The sequence below is a fragment of the Psammomys obesus genome, unplaced genomic scaffold, assembly GCF_907164565.1.
Source record: "Psammomys obesus unplaced genomic scaffold, mPsaObe1.curated_primary_1811, whole genome shotgun sequence".
NCBI classification, from domain to species: Eukaryota; Metazoa; Chordata; class Mammalia; order Rodentia; family Muridae; genus Psammomys; species Psammomys obesus.
The window spans coordinates 31,274,257-31,293,221 of record NW_026585895.1 but is presented as its reverse complement, the minus strand read 5'-3'; the positions used below and the strand labels follow the sequence as shown (position 1 = coordinate 31,293,221).

Below are 18,965 nucleotides of genomic sequence, written 5' to 3'. Positions count from 1 at the left end.
AACACAGGAAATTAGAAGGAAATAGTAGTGGGACACATAGGGTAGAAATTGGAATGGAGAGAACGGGAGATGAACTTTTGATCAAAACATATTGTATGCATGTATGAAATTATGAAATGATTTTTATTAAATTTTATACATTATCTTTTTATCTCCTCCAGCTTTACCCAGATGCTCCCTCCATCCCTTGCCACACAACATTATGGCCTCTCTAGCTTTCTCTTGATAAAATAAGTAACAGTAATCAAAAACAAACAAAATACCCACAAAAACTAAAATCAAAACAGACCAATAAGAGAAGAAAAATGCCAAAGCAAAGCAAAACAAAACAGGAGGTCCAGAAAAATATTTTTAAGTTTGTTTTGTGTTGTCCAACTACTCCTAGGCATGGTGGCTACCTCAGAGGGTGGTTGACACTCCAATGGAGAAAACTGATTTTCCCTTCCTAGCAGGTATCATCTGCAAATTGCTTCTTGGTTATGGGACTTACATCCATTTCCCCTTTTCATTGCAGGGATTTCGTCTGGTTTGAAGCTGTGCAGGTCCTGTGCATGCTTCCACAGTCTCTGCGACTTTGTATGCACATCAGCCTGGTTGTGTCTGGCTGAAACATGTTTTTGAAAACTTCTGTGCACCAAGTAAAACAAGTGTGAAAAGATTAACCTACACATTAGCAAAAAGTACATGTGAGCCATTTATAGTCAATAAAGAATTAATAACCAAAATATATAAGGAGTCAACTCAAGATCAAGAAAAAAACATTTAAGTGGACAAAGGACTTGAGTAAACACTTGTAAAAATTAAGATACAGAAATGGCCAGCAAACACATGTGGGGGAGGGAAGTTTGGCCTCACTAATCACTAAACTTGTGTGTATCATGACACACCTGTCAGAATAGTTATTGTAAAAAAATGATTCATGATAATGAGTGCTGGCAAAGATGGGAGAGATTAAACCTTTGAATGGCCCTGGTAGAAGAGTAAATTAGGAAGTCATAGGAACCATCCAAGGAAGTGGTTCTCAACCTGTGTGTCCTGACCCCTTTGGACATCAACTGATTCTTTCACAGGAGTCATCTAAGATCATCAGCAAACACAGATACTTACGATTCATAAAGTTGCAAAATTACAGTTATGAAGTAGCAATGAAAATAATTTGTGGTTGAGAATCACCACAATGTGAGGGACTGTACTAAAGTGTCTCGGCATTAGAAAGGTTGACAACCACTGATCTCCTCAAAAAGAATTAACAAAAAAATTCTATAAAATTTATTCGTCCGACTTTTGAGTCTTTACTCCTCTAACAGTGGAAGATAATAGAGTAAGCAGGGCTCCTTGCCTCCTTGGGCCTTTAGTCTGCACTAACTTCAGCTCCATGGCACCCAATCAACAGCTTTAGCAACTGTGCCAGCTCAGTACCCATGGCTCTGTTGGATCTGAGTGAAACCGTTTCAAGTGTAATCTTATGGTTTTAATTTCTATGGATAGAAGTTGATTTGGGTACTTTTGGTGCAACCTGTACTGATTGCAAAAAACATTGAGTTCCTACTCGGAACAGTGGACTCTTTGAAATGGGAAGCCATTATGTCTTGGCATTGCTGTGCCTTGTACTTATTGGGTATATGCTGCTGTTTGTTGGTATATGTTGTTTTTGTTTTTGTTTTTTGTCAACTTGGTGCAAACTGACACAGATCTGAAAAGAGAAAATCTTAACTGAGAAAATACTCCAATATAGTTGCCTTTAGCCAACTCCAAGTCTGTGGAGTATTTTCTTAATTAGTGACTGATGTAGGAGGATCCAGACCATTGTGGGTGACACCGCCCCTGGGTGGGTGGTTCTGGGGGTATGAGAAAACAGGCTGAGCAAGTCATGAGCAGCAAGCCAGTAAACACACTCCTCTGTACTCTGTTCCAGTTCTTGCCTCCAGGTTCCTGCCTTGAGCTCTTTGGATGATGCTCTGCAAACTACGACATGCAATCAACCCTTTCATCCCCAAATCGCATATAGTTGTGTTCTATCCCAGCAACATAAACTCTAAATCATGTTAGTGAGTCTAGGTAGAGGACCATAGAGCCTAAGAAAATTACCTAACCAAATCCACATTACCCTTTGTAACTTCTCTTATAGGCAACAAGGCAGAGTGAATTTAGAAGCACTCAAATGTGTAAAAGAATTAAAAACCTTTTAAAACTTGTCCCAGCTTCCACACATGGTCTGTGTTACAACCATACCCCCCTCGATGCACATTCACAATAATAAAAAATTAATAATAATTAAATACAATTGCCATTACTTGGAAGGCCAATTGCTGCTCAGCTTTTGGCCCCGCGTTTAGCACGGTGTGGGATCACATTCAGTAAACAGCCTGCAAGGCGCCTTACCATTTTCAATGATTTGCAAAAATCTATTGCAAAATATGTTGGCATTGCTTTGCTCATTATGCCTCCTCTTTTCCTTTTGAAGTCCGTGTTCGCACCAGGATATGGTTCCTATTGTTGCAGCAATCCTTTGTTCCAATAATCAGATCAATATTTCAGTGCTACAGAATGATAAAGGAAGCACTTCATTACCTGGAGGCCGGAGATCCTCACAGAGATAAAAGGAACAGTACAAAGAATAATTGCAAAACGTGCTGCTGCAGCAAGTCCAAAGCAGCCTCGGGATTGGGTAGCTCTGCAGAAATGGGCCTCTCTTGCCCCTTGCTGTAGAAATCATCATTAATGTTTAATACCCGCAGCAAGAGAGTAGCTTTGTGGGCTGCCGGCTGCGAGATTGGTGCTGTCTTTTTCCCTGATATTTACGGAGCTCCGGGGCTCAGGTGACATTTCCAATCCACTTGCTGGTTCTCTCTGCAGCCGATTCCTTAAAGGCACGCAAGCAGGTTGCTTTCCCAGCTGCTCCACACCTCTGATCTCCATGCTTGGTAAATTAGTTTTCAGACAAATAAAAATATTTTGATAGTAAATTCTTGTTTATAATATCCCCCCAGGGAGAGAGTACTCAGCCTTAAATCCCAGGCAGGCCATCAGTTTAACCGCAGTGTTTGAGCGCTGCAGTCTGGTCTGTGGTGATTTCCTGTCTCTTTGTTACTGAATAGTTTCTATTTCTTTCTGTCTTTTGTTCTTTTCTTCAAAACCCTGCTGTCAAAATAAAAAAAAAAAAATTTCAAAGATTATCCATTATAATACTATTATTATAATACTATGTGTTGGGTCCAACATTTTGATTTTTTTTTCTCTCACTTCTGTAAGGAAACATTTAAATTCATAATCAGGAAGTTATGACATGCAGGACTATAAGAGCATGCAGTCCCTGCATGTCTGGCTGGCAAGACCTTTGTGACTATTGTATGACATGAAATTTGCACAAACACAAAATGAGACTTCTTCCTTCCTGACAAAAGAGTGAACTAAAATCATCCAAAGCCAACTAAAGGATCACCTATTTTTTTTTATGGGATATTTGTAATATCCATTTAGCTCTAGCTGAAATTCAATAAACCAAACTAATAACCATCGCAGTGTAAGAGTAGGCCTTTTTTCATCTGAGACACTGCTGCCTTCAGGAATCTAGAAGGCAGAGGAAGGCAGCTGGAAGAGAGATTATTTGCTCAGAGATCCATGGAAGACAGCAGTTTATGCACTAGTGAGCAAAAATAGGCAGTAAAAGAGGTGAGAGATGGCGATGAATCAATGGACGAAATAAATGGCATAATAGAAAAGAAAGTACTGTGACGCCACAGCTACTTCCCTTGTCTGCAAAGCAACCTGACGGCATGGGCTGCATTCTAAAGTGGAAGTGCATGAAACTGGGTGACATCTGGATACCGGGCATTACATGGTGAGGCTCCTGGTACTGGTCCTGGTGCTAACCACTGGGCCAGGAAAGGATATGTCAGGAACTCCCCTACACATCACTGTCCTCAGCCAGAGGAATGCTGGTTCAGTTCGCTCTCTTCTGCTGTGATAGGACGTCATCACCAGAAGAGGAGATGGTTTATTTTCCTCTCCAACCTGGAGAGGAAAAGGTTTATTCTACTTACACTTCCGAGTAATAGTCCATCTCTGTGGGAAGCCAGGGAAGGAACTCAAGCAGGAAGGAAACCCGGAGCAGGAAGTGAAGCAGAGGCCATGGAAGAAAGCAGCTTACTGGCTTGCTTCCAGTGGCTGGCTGAGCCTGGGTTCTCATACTCACCACCAGCTCAGAGGTGGCAGCGCCCACGGTGTGCTGGGCCCTTGATCATGAAAACGCACCACAGGATTGCCCACAGGCCAGTCTGGTGAGGGCAACTTCTCAACTGAGGTTTCCTCTTCCACAGTGACTCCCAGTTGCATCACATTGACTTAAAACTAGCCAGCACAGATGGCCAAGAGGTCAGCTGGTGGGGAGGTGACATGCTGGTCTCTTATAAAAATGCTGACTACACAGTCCATTAATTTAAAATGTTTATTCATATTTAATAACTTATGGTTTCAGAAGTGTTTTCGTTTGTTTTTCTTTTTTGTTCTTTAACAATAACAAAATGAATCGGAAAAAAAAATCTTACCTGTGTTTTAAATTTCCCATTGCAATTTAGGCAGAGGGGGAAAACATTATCAAAAACAAACCGTTGAAGTAATTACCTAACGAATTCATCGAGAAAACAGCAGCCACAATAACAATTGAGGTAGAATTATAGCACAAAAGAAGTATTTTGTTTTTATTGTTTTTCTTTTTTGTTTGTTGTTTGTTTTGAGACAGGGCTTTGCTTTCTCTCTCAGGCTGGCCTTGGAATCAGCGTTCCCCTGTGTCAGTCATCAGAGCGCTGGGATTGATTGACATGTGCCCCCGTGCTTTGCAGAAGGGAGCCGCCGTTGCCCATGAAAGAGGCACAGGGGCAAACAACAGAGAGAGAAGAAAATGGAGGTGGCGGAAGAAGTAGTGGAGTATGCCAGCCAAACAAAGCCCGCCACCCCCCCAGCACAGCCTAAGACCTGCGCTGAGGTGAAGCAGCTGAAGAGAAACAAGGAGGGAACCGTTCTACCTCTCCGTCTTCCTGAAAGCCGGGTGGGCACGCTGTATGAAGCTTCCTTCTCCTCTCTACCAGGAGGGAAAGACATCAGCGCTGCGGAAACTACTGCCCGCCTTCCTCAACCCAGCAGGGGCCCTGGAGGAGCTACAAGCGCCTAGCTAAGGAGCACAAGCCACCTACCTTTCTCCTTTCTTGGACTTCCCAGAATTTACCACCATCATCCACATCCACCCAGAAGCTCTACGGCCCCTTTCTTTGTTTTTGTCCCATTTCTGTTACTTTCTTGTACACAACTGCTAACCATCCCATGGGGTCACATAGCTCTGTTTTCTGCACACACACACACACACACACACACACACACACACAGTATACCAGCATTCATAGTTAATTTGTGTTCGGCGTGTTAATCAATTTTTGCAACTTTAATTTACAAGGTCCTGGCCAATGAACCAGATGTGTCATGAGGAAAAAAAAAAATCTTTATCCCCCCATAGAATAAAAAAATCATTGGTGAAACTAACCATTTTGGAGGAATTTGCTTGTGGGAAAGGAATAGAAGGGCAAGCAAGAATGACAGGAAAAATTATCAACTCAGGACCTTCAAGACCAAGTTCTCAGCATAAAGGAGATTTATTTGCCCTAAAGGGACAGAAGTCAGGGAATAGGAGACAAAGACAGGAGATTGAGGGCAAGGGAGAAGGGGAAAGGAACAAGGAGAGGGGAGAGAAGGGGCAAGGGAGAGGAGTAAGGGGTGCCTGTTCCAGAGTGGGGCAAAGGACTGCCTCTGGATAGGGAGGAGATGGATGTTGCACAAAGGCAACAGGCAATTTATAAAGGTAAAATGGGAAACCCCATGTTTTAATGAGGTGTTTAGTTTTAATTGAGCATGTTCATTGGGTGATCTTTTGTTTGCCAGACTTCAGTACTTTGATATCTGGGCCTTTGGTAGGCAGCCTCAGGAGGTGGAAGTGGCCAAACAAGGGAATCGACCCTTAGTGGCTAGTTTCAGGAATGCAATGTAATGGCTTTTAGCAAGGTAGAGGGAATGAGGAGAAGGGAAAGGCCTGCCGGAGCCATGCTGGCACACTGGAGCTGGCCAGAGTCCTTTAGAGAATCCATGGGCAGACCATTGCTTGGAGATCTGTGGAAAGGGTGCTTTGGATAATCCCCTGCATTGGAAAGCAAAGTTTAGTTATTTAGATTTGGACATCAGAGAGCAGGATGGTGGGAAGGGCACCTCTGCCTGTCTAACATCTTAAGTCATACAACAAAAACAATTATCTCTTTCTTTGCAAACACCTGGCTGGCTTGCCAATGAAAGCCACTTTTCTTGTGGTGGATAATAAATAAGTTAGTCTCTTCAAGCCACCACAATTACCCAAGTGAAGCCTCTGACTTAGAAGTTTGCCCCAAAGGAGGGAGACTCTTTATAAACAAATAAACAAACAAAACCCCAAACCATAAACACCTTTATTATGTGAGCTGGGGATGATGACCTGTTTGCTTTTCTGGGCTTTGATCTTCTTCAGAAGGAATCCCAGCTCAGTGCCCTCCAGCTCATAGCCCTCAGCTCTGCATTCATGGCCTAATCTTGAGGCAATGCAGGCAAGAAGCTTGCCCTGCTGGAACTGCTCCTCCAGAAGGCAGCTGATCTGGGCATTCTTTTTCCTTTCCTTGTATTTCATTTGCATTTTCTCTTATTTGTTGTTATATAAAATCTTTCTCCTCAGGAGTTAGCTGCCCCCCCCCCCATCTTCTTGTAGCCCAGGGGCAGCTTATAGTGGGGCCTGTACCATTGTCAGTTGACTGTGTTGTCAATCAACATGACACAGTTCTTCATGAGGGTCTTGGATGCCTTGCAGACAGCATCAGTGATCCTTGGTTTGTGAGTGACAGCACCCAGAGGCCCAGGAAAAGTTCCCCATATTGAACACTAAGGCATGGTGCCTCTTGTGGCCTCCTTGGGGTTGGACTGTGCACACGACAGCCTTCAGCCTTTGTGCTGGGAGCAGGCTGCCCCAGCGCATACTTCTGCTTTTTTGTGGTAGAGATTTCTCTTACCCTCGATGGTGTGGCTCTTGTGCCACTTGTCCCAAGAGATGCCCATTGCTTGGTTCAGACTAGAGAGAGCCTGAAGGTGGCTCTTATTAGAGTTTGTCTTTATTTCTCTGGAAATAAGCAACAGGCATGTAAGATGCAATTCACATACAAGTTATTTGTCTAAAGCACTAATACAATTTTACAAATATTCCAGCTTTCTACTTCGAGGAAACTGGTCACATGACAGTGAACTCACAGAGTGAAGCAGTAAGCCAATGGCTAAGAAAGATGCCTTGAGAGATACCATTAAGTCAAAATACACAGTGCAGAATAGTTACTAGCATCTCACATTTTGTGTAAGAAAGTAGAGACAGTAACTGTGTGTGTGTATGATTTTTACACTAGGTTGTCCAAAATCTCATGAAAAGATAGTTCATGATAAGATGGTCAGTTTCCTGTTCGTGGCAAAAGAAAAGGATGCTGGCAAAGGACTGTGGAAGGACATCTTGCTGCACACCATACTGAGCGTACATTTAGCCAGGCAGGAATGTTCTCTGTTCACAGAGTTTAAAACAAATGAGATGGAATGAAAACTGAAACACAAGCTTGGAGACAGGCTATCTGAGGGTATAAATTGTGGGTTTGTGCGAGTGTCATTTGACTGCTGCATTCATCTTCGTGTCTGGGTGTCACACTCACCTCTCTCCTCATAGGTCGGCTGCTCTCAGTGCTCAGCCACTTTTAGGGGGAGACAGAAAATTATCCTTAAAAACCGGTGACGGTTTCAGAGGGTGAAAGTGTTCTGATCTCAGTAACATCTTTTCCTGGAACAAGAGAATTGGCCGAGATGAGGATCAATTCTGACTCCGATCAGTCACTTGGGGAGTTGGAGAGGCAGGCTCTCTCTGCCCTGGGGCAGCAGCAAAGAACAGCAACACCTGCCAAAGGTGGCAACTCACATTCTGTTTCTGTTACAGGGAAGATTTATCATTCAGGATGGGGGCACATGCACTTATTGGGATTTATTTGTCATGGATATTTTCATGTTTTTCTAATGGAGGGGAAATGCAATCACTGGGTTGGTATGTGTTACAATAAACTTTTAAAGCCTCCACAGGAATTTCTAAGGATCTGTCAGACCCCACAGTCCTTCTCCCAGCTTTTTACTTTGCACAGCTTTATTCATGTTTTTAAACAAGTGCTGTTTCTTAGATTAACTTTTAAGTTTAGTGTAACTGGTATTTGCTACTTCATGGGTTCGTTTTTCTTCCACCTTGCTCCACCCCTTTTCTTCCACCCTTTTAACCCCCTAACACTAAACAAAAGAGAAAAGAGGATAGAGAGGAAAGAAAAAAGATCCCTGAATAAAGTCGGGTATTGGAAAGGAGTCAACGTTATCATTAGACTACTTCCTGCTGATTAAGGGCACCAGTTCCTTGGGGCAAGTTTGATCTTCACCATCAGGATATTTAATTTCTTCTTGTTGTTGTTTCTTCTTTGCACACTACTAGTTAACAAACCTCAACCAGCAACAACCAGCTAACAACCTACACCCCGTCTATTAAGGCTGTCAAGGTTCTAGCATTAATAGTCCCTCTGAAAAGTTTCCAGAATTCCAAACATCACACAATCACAGAAACTATCTGCAGCTGGGGAAAATCACACCTTTGCTAGAGCATGAGGCAAATCATCGTCAGCTGCTGTAGACAGTCCAAAGCAGCTCCATATTCCCACACCTGGGATTAAAATGAAAACATATTCTTAGAATATTTCTGAGGTTTTTAAAGAAACTAGAATGCCAGAATTATGACTTAGCATACAAAATAATGCATTTCATTATGATATTTTCATACATATGTGTTCTTGCACTTCAGTCTAATTCATCTGCCTTTTTCACTACCTTCCCCCAAACTCCTGGCTGCTCTAATTGATTCTCTCTCTTCTCACAGATAGGCCTCCCTTCTGCTTCCTTGTACATCTAGTAATAGTCCCTTAAGATCTTTCTCCCTGGCAATTCATAGAAAAGGTAGATTTTGGGATGAGCCAACTCAAAGCCCTGGATCTGGGGCTGGGTGGTAACTGAGTTAGTTAACTCACCAGCTTTCCTGTACCTACACCCACACCACTGGGGAGGGAGAGCCCCCCAGCACTGCCCAGTTGGCTGACACAGTGCAGAAACAACCAGCAATTAGTGGGACCAGCTCTTCTGCTCTCGCACTCTCAGGGTTGGCTCACCTGTGCCTTCACCACCAGGACCAGCCCTTCTGTGCTGTCCAGGCGTGCTACAAGGCCCACTCTCCCAAATGCTGCAGCCAGTGAGGAGTTGGGTCAGCTGTCCAGCCCTTATTACCTTAGGATCATCTCCCCCACCTGCCACAGGTGGTGAGGGGTGAGGGGTGGGGAAGGGTATCTCTCCCACATCCATGCCACATCTCAGAAGATGAGGGGCCACCCCAGGTGTCCCAACTTCATACCTTCAGGGCCAGCTGCCAGAGTCCCCACCACAAGGCAACTGGACTATGCTGCTAGGTGAGGTATAGGGCCTATGACCTGCTGGAACACATAAAGGGGCCAGTTTTGAAGAACCAAAGCTGCAGGATCTCCATGACACAGGGTAACAACAGGATGTCTGAGAGGAGTCCCAGTGAGGATCCGGTACTGATAGCGTAGCAGAAGCCTGAGGCCTCAAACCAGACCTCATTGCAATGAACACCTGCAAGTAAAGATGTGGGGACAGAAGGACATACATGTGACACCCCATGACATGCTGCAGCTTCCATGGCAAGATGGGGGTTTTGTTGTTGTTGTTTTGTTTTGCTTTTGAGGGGGGCTTCTTGTTTTAGGGAGGTTTTTTTGGTGTTTTGCTGTTTGTTTCTATTTTATTTTTTATTTTCTTTTGTGGAAGAGGTTGCAAGGACAGAGGGCAGATACCAAGGAATGGGGGTGTGTGACATGAATCAATAAAAAGTTAAAACAAGTTTTTTTTTCTCTCCTTTCAAAATCCCTTTATACGTCTCTCTCTCTCTCTCTCTCTCTCTCTCTCTCTCTCTCTCTCTTGCACACACACACAGTTCCACTGTGAGGGAAAGCATGGTAGTCTTTCTGAGTCTGACTTATTTTGTTTAACAGAATGATTCCCAGCTCCTGCTAAGTCATGACTTCATTTTTCTTTATGGATGCATAAAAGTCTAGTGTGTGTTTTCTTTACCCATTTATCTGCGGACGGAGATCTAGTCTGGCTGCACTTCCCGGCTATTGCGACTAATGCAGCAATAAACATAGATGTGGACATGCCTTCATGGTGTGCTGACCTAGAGTGCTCATGTTTACACCCCAGAGTGGACAGCTGGGTCATATGACAGTCCCATTTTTAGATTTTTTTTGGGGGGGGAACCTCAATACTGATACCCATAGAAGCTAGTCAAGTTCCAATTCCCACTGCCAGAGTCTAAGGGTTTCTCTTTCCCCAGAGCCTCACTAACATTAATTGTCATTTGTTTTATTGATGATAGAGCCATTCTGAGATGGGTTCTAAAATTGGTTCGAATTTGCATTTGTCTGACGGTTAGGGATTTAACTCAGCATTGGATTGAAAACCTTACCTTCTTCATGTCTGCTTTAAGACATGAAGTCTTATTAGGAATACAATGACCTCACATAGTCCCTGGGTGTCATCCACCCACTGTGCTAAATTTGCCTATTGAGTGCCTTTCCTCCTTTCCCAGCACTGATCTAGCTAGTGCTCAGGCTGCTCTCAAGGTTAATTCAGTTGCTTTCGAGGTGAGGAACTGGACTTACAGTATGATACATAAAGAAATCTGTATGCCTCAGTAGCAGGAATTGGGTTGAGCAGCCAAGAAAATGTATTAATTGGCTTAAAAAAAAAAGTGGTGTCCATAAGTCAAGACTTGTGTGACATCATGTCACCAGCATTCTATACGCCCTTTCCTGACTTTGTTTCTTTATTATATCAGTTGTTTTTGTTTTGTTTTGTTTCATTTTACTGGACTGGTTTCATAGAACAAACGTTGCTGTAGCCATGCCCATCATCACATCCAGATCTTACCATTCAGCTTATTATGTTGGGAAAGAACAACAAACCAAAAATTTTCATGTATCATACATCAAGACCTATTTTCAATTTGTGTGCATTGGGCTGTGCTCTTGTTCTTATAATCTGCATTGGGTCTAGGCTGAAGTGAGAGCTCCTTTCTCATTGCCAGAGTGGAGACAAACTATGATGTTTTCATTGTGCACATCACTTTCTTTGTGTAGACTAGGAAACAAAATAATAAATAAACAAAATAAACACCACAGACAAGTCTGAAACCTCTCTCTCCCTTTCCTCCCTCCCTCTCTTTCCCCTTTTCTCTCTGTCCCTCTGTCCCTCTCTTTCCCTCTCATCTGCTTTCCCCCTTTCTTTCTTTCCCTCTCTTTCTCCCTCTCTCTCGGCTCTCATTCTTGCTCACTTGCTCTCTCCCTCTCCCCTCTCCCTCTACCTGTTTCCCTGTCTCCCTTTACTTTCCTCCTCCTCTGCCCCTCTCATTTTTCTAGTCTAGATTTTTTTTCATTTTTTCTTCTCTGTCCCTTTTATCTGGATTGCCACTGGAAGGTGTTTCCTACACTTACGATGAGTTTTCCTGCTTTAAATGATCTAACCAAGAATTAGATTATTAGCTTAGTGTGCACACACACCATTCAAAATAAGCCAAAATAGTAATGAATTACATTTTTTTCCATGTACAATTGTAGAATCTATCATTTTGGTCAAAGAAACAGACAGCTTAGCCAATTTATATAATCTGCCCTTGAAATTGAAATGAAATTTAGCTTCCCTGTTTTCACATAGATAACCCTCCCCCCACAAAATCCCTGAGGATCCTTAAGTCAAAGAAATGGCTGGCAAGTATATTTAGGCAAGGTTCCATAGAGAAACAGAAGAAATAGAAATAATATATATCAAAGGGAATTTATCAGAGGTCAAGATTACAGGAAGTGCTGATCCCATGAAGCTGGATGTCTCAACAGTCCCATTGGGCCATGAAGGCCTGGAGGACTCCTGGATAAATTCTGGTCTTCAGTCTACCTTGGAAACCCAAAGAGGTTGGTTCTCACATCAGCAAAAGAACATGGCTGTGGCAGCAACAGGGTAAGTGAAATGTCCAGCAAGAGTGAAGGCAAGCAGACGAAAAGCAAAGTTTTTCTTCTCTGTCCCTTCTGTTTGGGTTGCCGTTGGAAGGTGTTGCCTATATCCAGGATGGGTTTTCACCCTTCAAATGACCTAATCAAGAATTAGATCATTGGCATTCCTCACAGGAATGCCAATCTTGCCTTTCAGTTGATTCTAGTTCCAATCAAGTTCACAACCAAGATTAACCACAGCAAAGAAATAAAATTAGCATCCAACACAATACAGATTATATACAATAATGATTACATCAAGATTCTTGGCAATTTAATAATTATTATAATTCTTTAAAAATAAACTTTACAAGACTTTATCTCGAAATATGTGCTCTTCCTTGAATGAGTTGATTCTTCAAGTTAACACAAAGAACATTCATTGGATTATAAAAACCAAAATTTGGTGCTGAAGAAATGGCTCAGCAGTGAAGAGTACTGACTACTCTTCCAGAAGGTCTGGGTTCTAATCCAGCACCCAGATGGCAGCTCACACCTGTCTATATCTACAAGATCTGATGCCCTCACACAGATATACATGCAGGCAAAACACCAATGCACATAAAATAATAAATAAGTAAAAAAAAAAAAAGAAAAGAAAAGAAAAAATTTCACCAAAGCCCTGTCTTGTTATTGATTTTGTGGTTGTGGACACAAAAGGCCTTCATCTTAGTCACATGTATGAAACAGTTAGTAGCTCTTAGTGGTGTTACATTAGGTAAGGTGATGTGCACAGAGGCAAAGAGAAGCTAACAGCAGCTGCGAAAATATTTCCTCTTTCTCCTTTGGAAGACACAATACAGGCTGTTAAGAAATGACTACGGTTCTTTGAATATATTAACAGCATATTATTTTAACATGTTTAATATATTAGCAACATATTATTTTAACAAAATAAAAATTAAATACTATAAATGATGCTCTATTTGCTCCACTTTAACCTAAAAACAAACCTGTTTTTTGCAGTTAATTAAGGCATTTTATCAGAAAAATACAAAACTTACATTCTCATCAAAACTGAGGTTGGAAGCAATTGAGAGATTGCTGTATCATTAATAAGATGAGGACCTGCAAACATGCAAACATATTAGCTGTTTTAACTTGTTCTTACATCACTTCCCTGAAGATGGTCGTGTGTCCCTTCTGCACGTGACGGTCCTGAGTAGCACCTACTCATTGCTATTTTATAGCTGCTGTTTAATGAGTGATAAATAATTGCTGGACCTTCTGGTTCAGAGTAACTCGTCATTCAATTATACGTAGATATCCACTTAAATCTTATCAAAGAGTCGGACCATTGTGATTCCATTTTAATTGCTACTTTTAAATTGGTGTGTGTGTAACTTAAAGTTCCCTTTGTGGCAGTGCGGCAATAAGGTTTCCTGACACTGGCTCCAGTCAATGTGTAAATGGATGTCAAAATCCAGGAAGAAATCATAATTACAGATTGGTTTGCTCAGCTATCTGTAATTAATTGTCAGTGTACAAAATTCTGTCTGCCCATCCCCCGCCTTCCTGAATCCTCCCAATGAAAAGTCCCCCTTACATCTAAGCCCAGGAGAGGAAAAGCGTGATAGCAAAGCAGAGAGTTGCAGGGTCCGGTGTATAGGAGACCCATCACCTTGGGAATTTCTCTTCCCAAACGAATGAGAAACAGAGAATGCTGCAGTTTTGTCGCTGTGGCAACCGCACCACCAAGCCCAGAGAGCAAATGTTTCTGAGCGGTTTGTGTGCCCCTCCGGCTTTGTAGACACTGCTAATGCGAAGACGTCTCCGATTATCAAGTTGGTGGATTCATCTGACAGGAAAAATGGGAGCTGTGATCACTAAACAAAGAGATGTTTGTTTTGTGTCTGACAGAGACAGGAAAACACCGCTTGGTTGAAGCAGATAGACTTTTAGTGGCCAACCGCACAGCATGGCAAAGAACAGCCAACATTTATCAAACGTTCTTTCCTTAGATTTTTGAGAACACAGGGCACTTCACTTGGATTAGGCAAGCGCTGCATTAATCAGCCCCTAAATTTGCAAATGTAAAGTGAACACGGAAAAACTTTCGGAACACAGACTCAGAAGTGTTAACCAGATGGGGAATTATTTATGAGATGTTTGTTGACTCTCGGGAGCCAGATGAACAAAACATGGTGTTGGTAAATGAACAGGTTTTTCATTTATTTTTATCTTTGTTATACTTTTAAATTTTTATCCTTAAAACGTATTCATGGGGCAAGAATAGCGAGCATGAAGCAAATTAGAAAGAAAAAGCTCTTCCTCAGCTGACAGGTACCTTAGACTTCTCAGATGTTTACATCACTGATGTGATTGCTCAGGAGGGCGAAGCAGGTGCTTGCCATCTCCCTGGAGCTACAAGGAAATGGAAGCTTCATGCATATTCATGAGTCACAGAGTCCAAGAGGTCCCCGACAGCGAGCATCCTCTTTCCCTCTCTGCTACAGAATCTTCACACGGGATGCTTTCTCAGTGGCATTTTTCAGCCTACCTGGCAGAACACACAGCAGTTTGCGGTAAGTCTTGCAGAAAAGCCTTTAAAACTAGGCTCAGTGTGACACAGGAGTAAGCCTGGGGTCCCTGAGTGTGGTTGATGACTTTTTATATACGACATCAAATGCATGATCCATGAAAGAAAGAATTAATGAGTGGACTTCATTGAAGCTAAAACTCTGTTCTGTGAAAGCTAACATCAAGAGACTGAGAGGACAGCCTGCAAAGCAGAAAAAATGTCTGCCAAAGGCCAAGTGTGGAAAAGAACTGTTATCCAAAATTACACAGAGAACTCGTGTGTGTGTGTTTGTGTGCACATGTGTGTGCCTGTGGTCTCTCCTGTCTCTCTCTCTCTCTCTCTGATTCTCTCTCTCTGTGTCTATGTGTCTGTGTCTGTGTGCCTAGATGTCAACTCAAGGTGTCGCTCCTCAGAAACCATCCACCTTGTTTTATTGAGACAGGATCCTTCATTGGAAGTTAGAGATTATCAAAAAGACTGGGCTCCCCAACTACACTGGGCAAGTTTGCCAGTGACCCCAAGGATCTAATTAAATTATATCTCCACAATGCTGGGAATACATGTGCCCACAACCATGGCTCGCTTTTGTCATGAATGCTGGTGTTAAACTCATTTTAACAACTTTAATCAACAAGATATGAAGATGATAAATAGACACATAAAAAGATATCACATGTCACATAATCAAGAAGCGACAAATTAAAACAACCACGAGACGTCACCGCGTATCACATAGTGTTCTATCACAGCACTAGAAAGTAACTGAGACACCAGGTGTATACATAAAGCCTGTGCTCGGATGTTTACAGTGCTTTCATTCATAATTGCCAAAACTTGGAAGCAACCAAGCTGCTTGCAGTAGATATACTATGGAATGGATATACTATGATACATCCATCCGGTGCTAAAAATAAATGAAGTCATTGAAAGATGTGAAAGAACCTTAAATTCAAAGTATTAGGTGAGAGAAGCTAACCTTCAAAGGCTGTGTATTTCAACTTCATGACATTGCAGAAAAGCCAAAACTCTAGTAACATTAAAAATATTAGGCTTGCGTGGAAGGAGAAACAAGTAAGTAGGAAACTGGGGTGTTTTTTTTTTTTCAGCAGTAAATGTTAGATCAGGATTGATGGAAACAACATGAAAATAGAAGGAAGAGGAGACTGACTTCTGAAGAAGCAGATGGCTCTTAAGTCAGACAGTGAAGAGCAGTGGTCTCTGTGTGTGTGGAGACTGGGCACCCAGCCATGAAGGGATTGGGGGGGGGGGTGTAGTTTCTCAGCTCCTTTGAAGTTCCTGTTTTAGATCATTAACCCTTCAGTAAAAATGCTCTAGATGAGACTAAAATGGACAGATATATATCATTATGTATTTTTTAAATAAAAAATGTATGATAGCAAAATGGATAGATCCTATTGGAAACTATTGGTAATTGATATTTAAGATTTGTCAATACAGATTTGCTAATTCTAGCATTCCAATGGGCAACACTAACAATGTGGAGCCTATGCTGTTCCTTCTCTTCATTCTTGTACAAATTTAAAAGTGCTATTAAAATTGTCTTAAAGTACATAAGTTATTTGTGTCCTTTTTCTTCTATTAGAATTGCAATAGCTTTTGAAACCATGGAGTTAAGGACTATACTTTAAGGACGGAAGACTGAAAAGACACACAGAATCAAGTGACACTTATGAGCCCTGCCACTTGATAGCTTTCACCCTAGTGATGCCATCTCACATTAGTGTATCTATAAAGGAGCCAAAGAAACATAAGCATTTGAAAGTATCTATATATTATATATTCCCATGGCTTTCTGAATTGGAATAGAAAAAAACTGTGAAATGAAGATTTGATTATTCAAGAATTCATAAAGAAGATGTGAGAAGCCTGTAGCTTGAACAGATGTAAGATTTAACTTAATAGAAAGTAAAAGAATCAAGATGAAGGTATTAGTAGGTAGAATGATTCCCTGGAGGTAGCGCAAGGGCAAGGATGTAGTTTACATGGATGTGGTTAAAGCAGTGATTTCAGAGGAGGTAGGTGAAGAGTTTACATACAAATGTAGGGGCTGGATGAGACATTTCCAAGAACGCTGCATTTCCAACTAAATTTGGTTGAAGTTTGACCAAATAGAAGAAAAGATTCAAATATTGTGCATGTTCTGTTTTCAGAGGTGATGACAGCGGGATTGTCTCTGATACTAATAAAAGGACAGAAGCTATTTGTAAAGCAAGCAAGAAGTAATCCATAGTAGAATGTCAAGTGAGTTCATTTTCTTGGTCTTAGTGACAAGATGATCAAGAGGAACTCACAGAAATAGTTGTAGCCTGTGTCACAGGACACCCTTAAGCCTGTGTACCCGAGAGGACTTCCGGGCCTTACTGCCTCTGAGTGCTCCTACAACTGTTAAGGGAAAAGTCCAGTCAAGCAGTTGCCTCTTCTCCTAGGGTTACGCAGCAGCAGCATTGGCCAAGTCCGAGAAGAGGCAGAAACACGTTGTTAGAGTGTTCTGAAGTTGGTCTGCTGTGACATCCGCCAGGGAGGTTGGAGCCACCTAGAAGAGGAAGAGCAGGAAGCCAGCAGCAGGGCTAAAATACAGAGTGTTTAATCTCAGGGAAAAGGGGCAAGAAAACAAACAAGAAACCCTAATGTGAAAAGGAGGAACAAAAATTATATCAGGCCCTTAGTGTTTGCCTCAACGCACACAATACATAAATACAGAAGTGTTTTGAAATATTCTAGAAATTAGAACCTCAAGGGGTTTAGTTTCTTGGTGCCTTGTTATGAAGAAGGCAAGCTCATGGAAGGGGCCCAGGAGGCACTCAAGAAGAAATGCCAGAAACTGTCTAGTGTGAATCCAAGTGTGACCATTGGCCTGCGTTCTCTAAATTACCTGCAACAGCACTAGTGGCAGAATAGGCAGTGTTAATCACCTGAAATAGAAGAAAGACCCCTGTGTTCTTTTACACTCGTGATGGAGCTCAAGGGGACAGCACCTGTGTAGTGTGTACAAGCAATCCCAGCACTACGCTGGTAAAATAAAACACACACATGTTCAATAAATGTTCACCAGTCATAAAGAGGTTTCATGATCAAAAACCTAAGTCTCTGAGGCTGGACAAGTGTATCTAAAAGCAATACAGACATCACACCTAGACACTATTAGGTATAGAGAAAAAGGTCACCTAGGGATTATTGAAATAAGGAAGATTTGAAACAATTATTTCCATCTTTTTTCATAGAACTTCATAAAAATTCCTAAAGGTTTTGATGTCATTATTCACATTCACATGTTTCAACAAATCTTCCTTGAAATCACTCTTAAGTTTTACTGGATCAAGTAACAAGGTAAACTTCAACAAGCGAAATTTTCTATGAATATCTGTAATATTCACTGGAAACTAGAATTTACTATGTGTGAGCTAACATGTAGATAAGACCGTGAACTTTTGGCACAATTCTTATAGTTCTTCAATTCAAAAAAAGTTTATTATACATACAATATTATTATTATTTGGAATATTTTAAGTATATGCAGAACCTACAGATCCTGTGTATGTCCCTGTGTTTGTGTGTGTGTGTGTGTGTATACATGCATGCCCAAGTTTGTGCCAGTCTGTTGTAGGTAAGGATGAGAAAAGCAACTCTGAAGATATAGTTTTTTTCTTTCTTTCTTTCTTTCTTTCTTTCTTTCTTTCTTTCTTTCTTTCTTTCTTTCTTTTGTTTTTCAAGACAGGGTTTCTCTGTGTAGGGTTGGCTCTCTCTCCTGGACCCACTTTGTAGACCAGGCTGGCCTCAAACTCACAGAGATCCACCTGCCTCTGCCTTCCTGAGTGCTGGGACTACAGGCTTGTGCCACCGCACCTGGCAAGAACTATTTTTCTAACAGCAGGCTCACTGTGTGTCTATGGTGGAAGGGTCTTCAGTCTGAGCCAGATTAGTGGAAATTCAAAGTGAAACTATTCCCAGGTTCCCCTGCTCTCAATCTCCCCACACTTTTCAGTCACTTAGGGACTGACTAATAAAAGTTTCCTCCCAGATGGTCTGCTCACATTGGGTCAAAGAATGAGTAGTCAAACATTTTAACTCCCCAGAGGCAATATGCAAATGAAGAGCTCATGCAAAGGAAGTTAGTGCCACAGAGAATAATTCAAGTAATAATCTTCCTCAGCTATGCCAACTTTATCGCCCCTAACTAGTCCACATCT

At 41.8% G+C, this 18,965-nt stretch overlaps 1 pseudogene; it reads right to left on the bottom strand.

The window, feature by feature from the left end:
* Positions 1–6,020: 6,020 nt before the first annotated feature.
* Positions 6,021–7,122, bottom strand: LOC129671093 (40S ribosomal protein S8-like; annotated as a pseudogene).
* Positions 7,123–18,965: the final 11,843 nt, after the last annotated feature.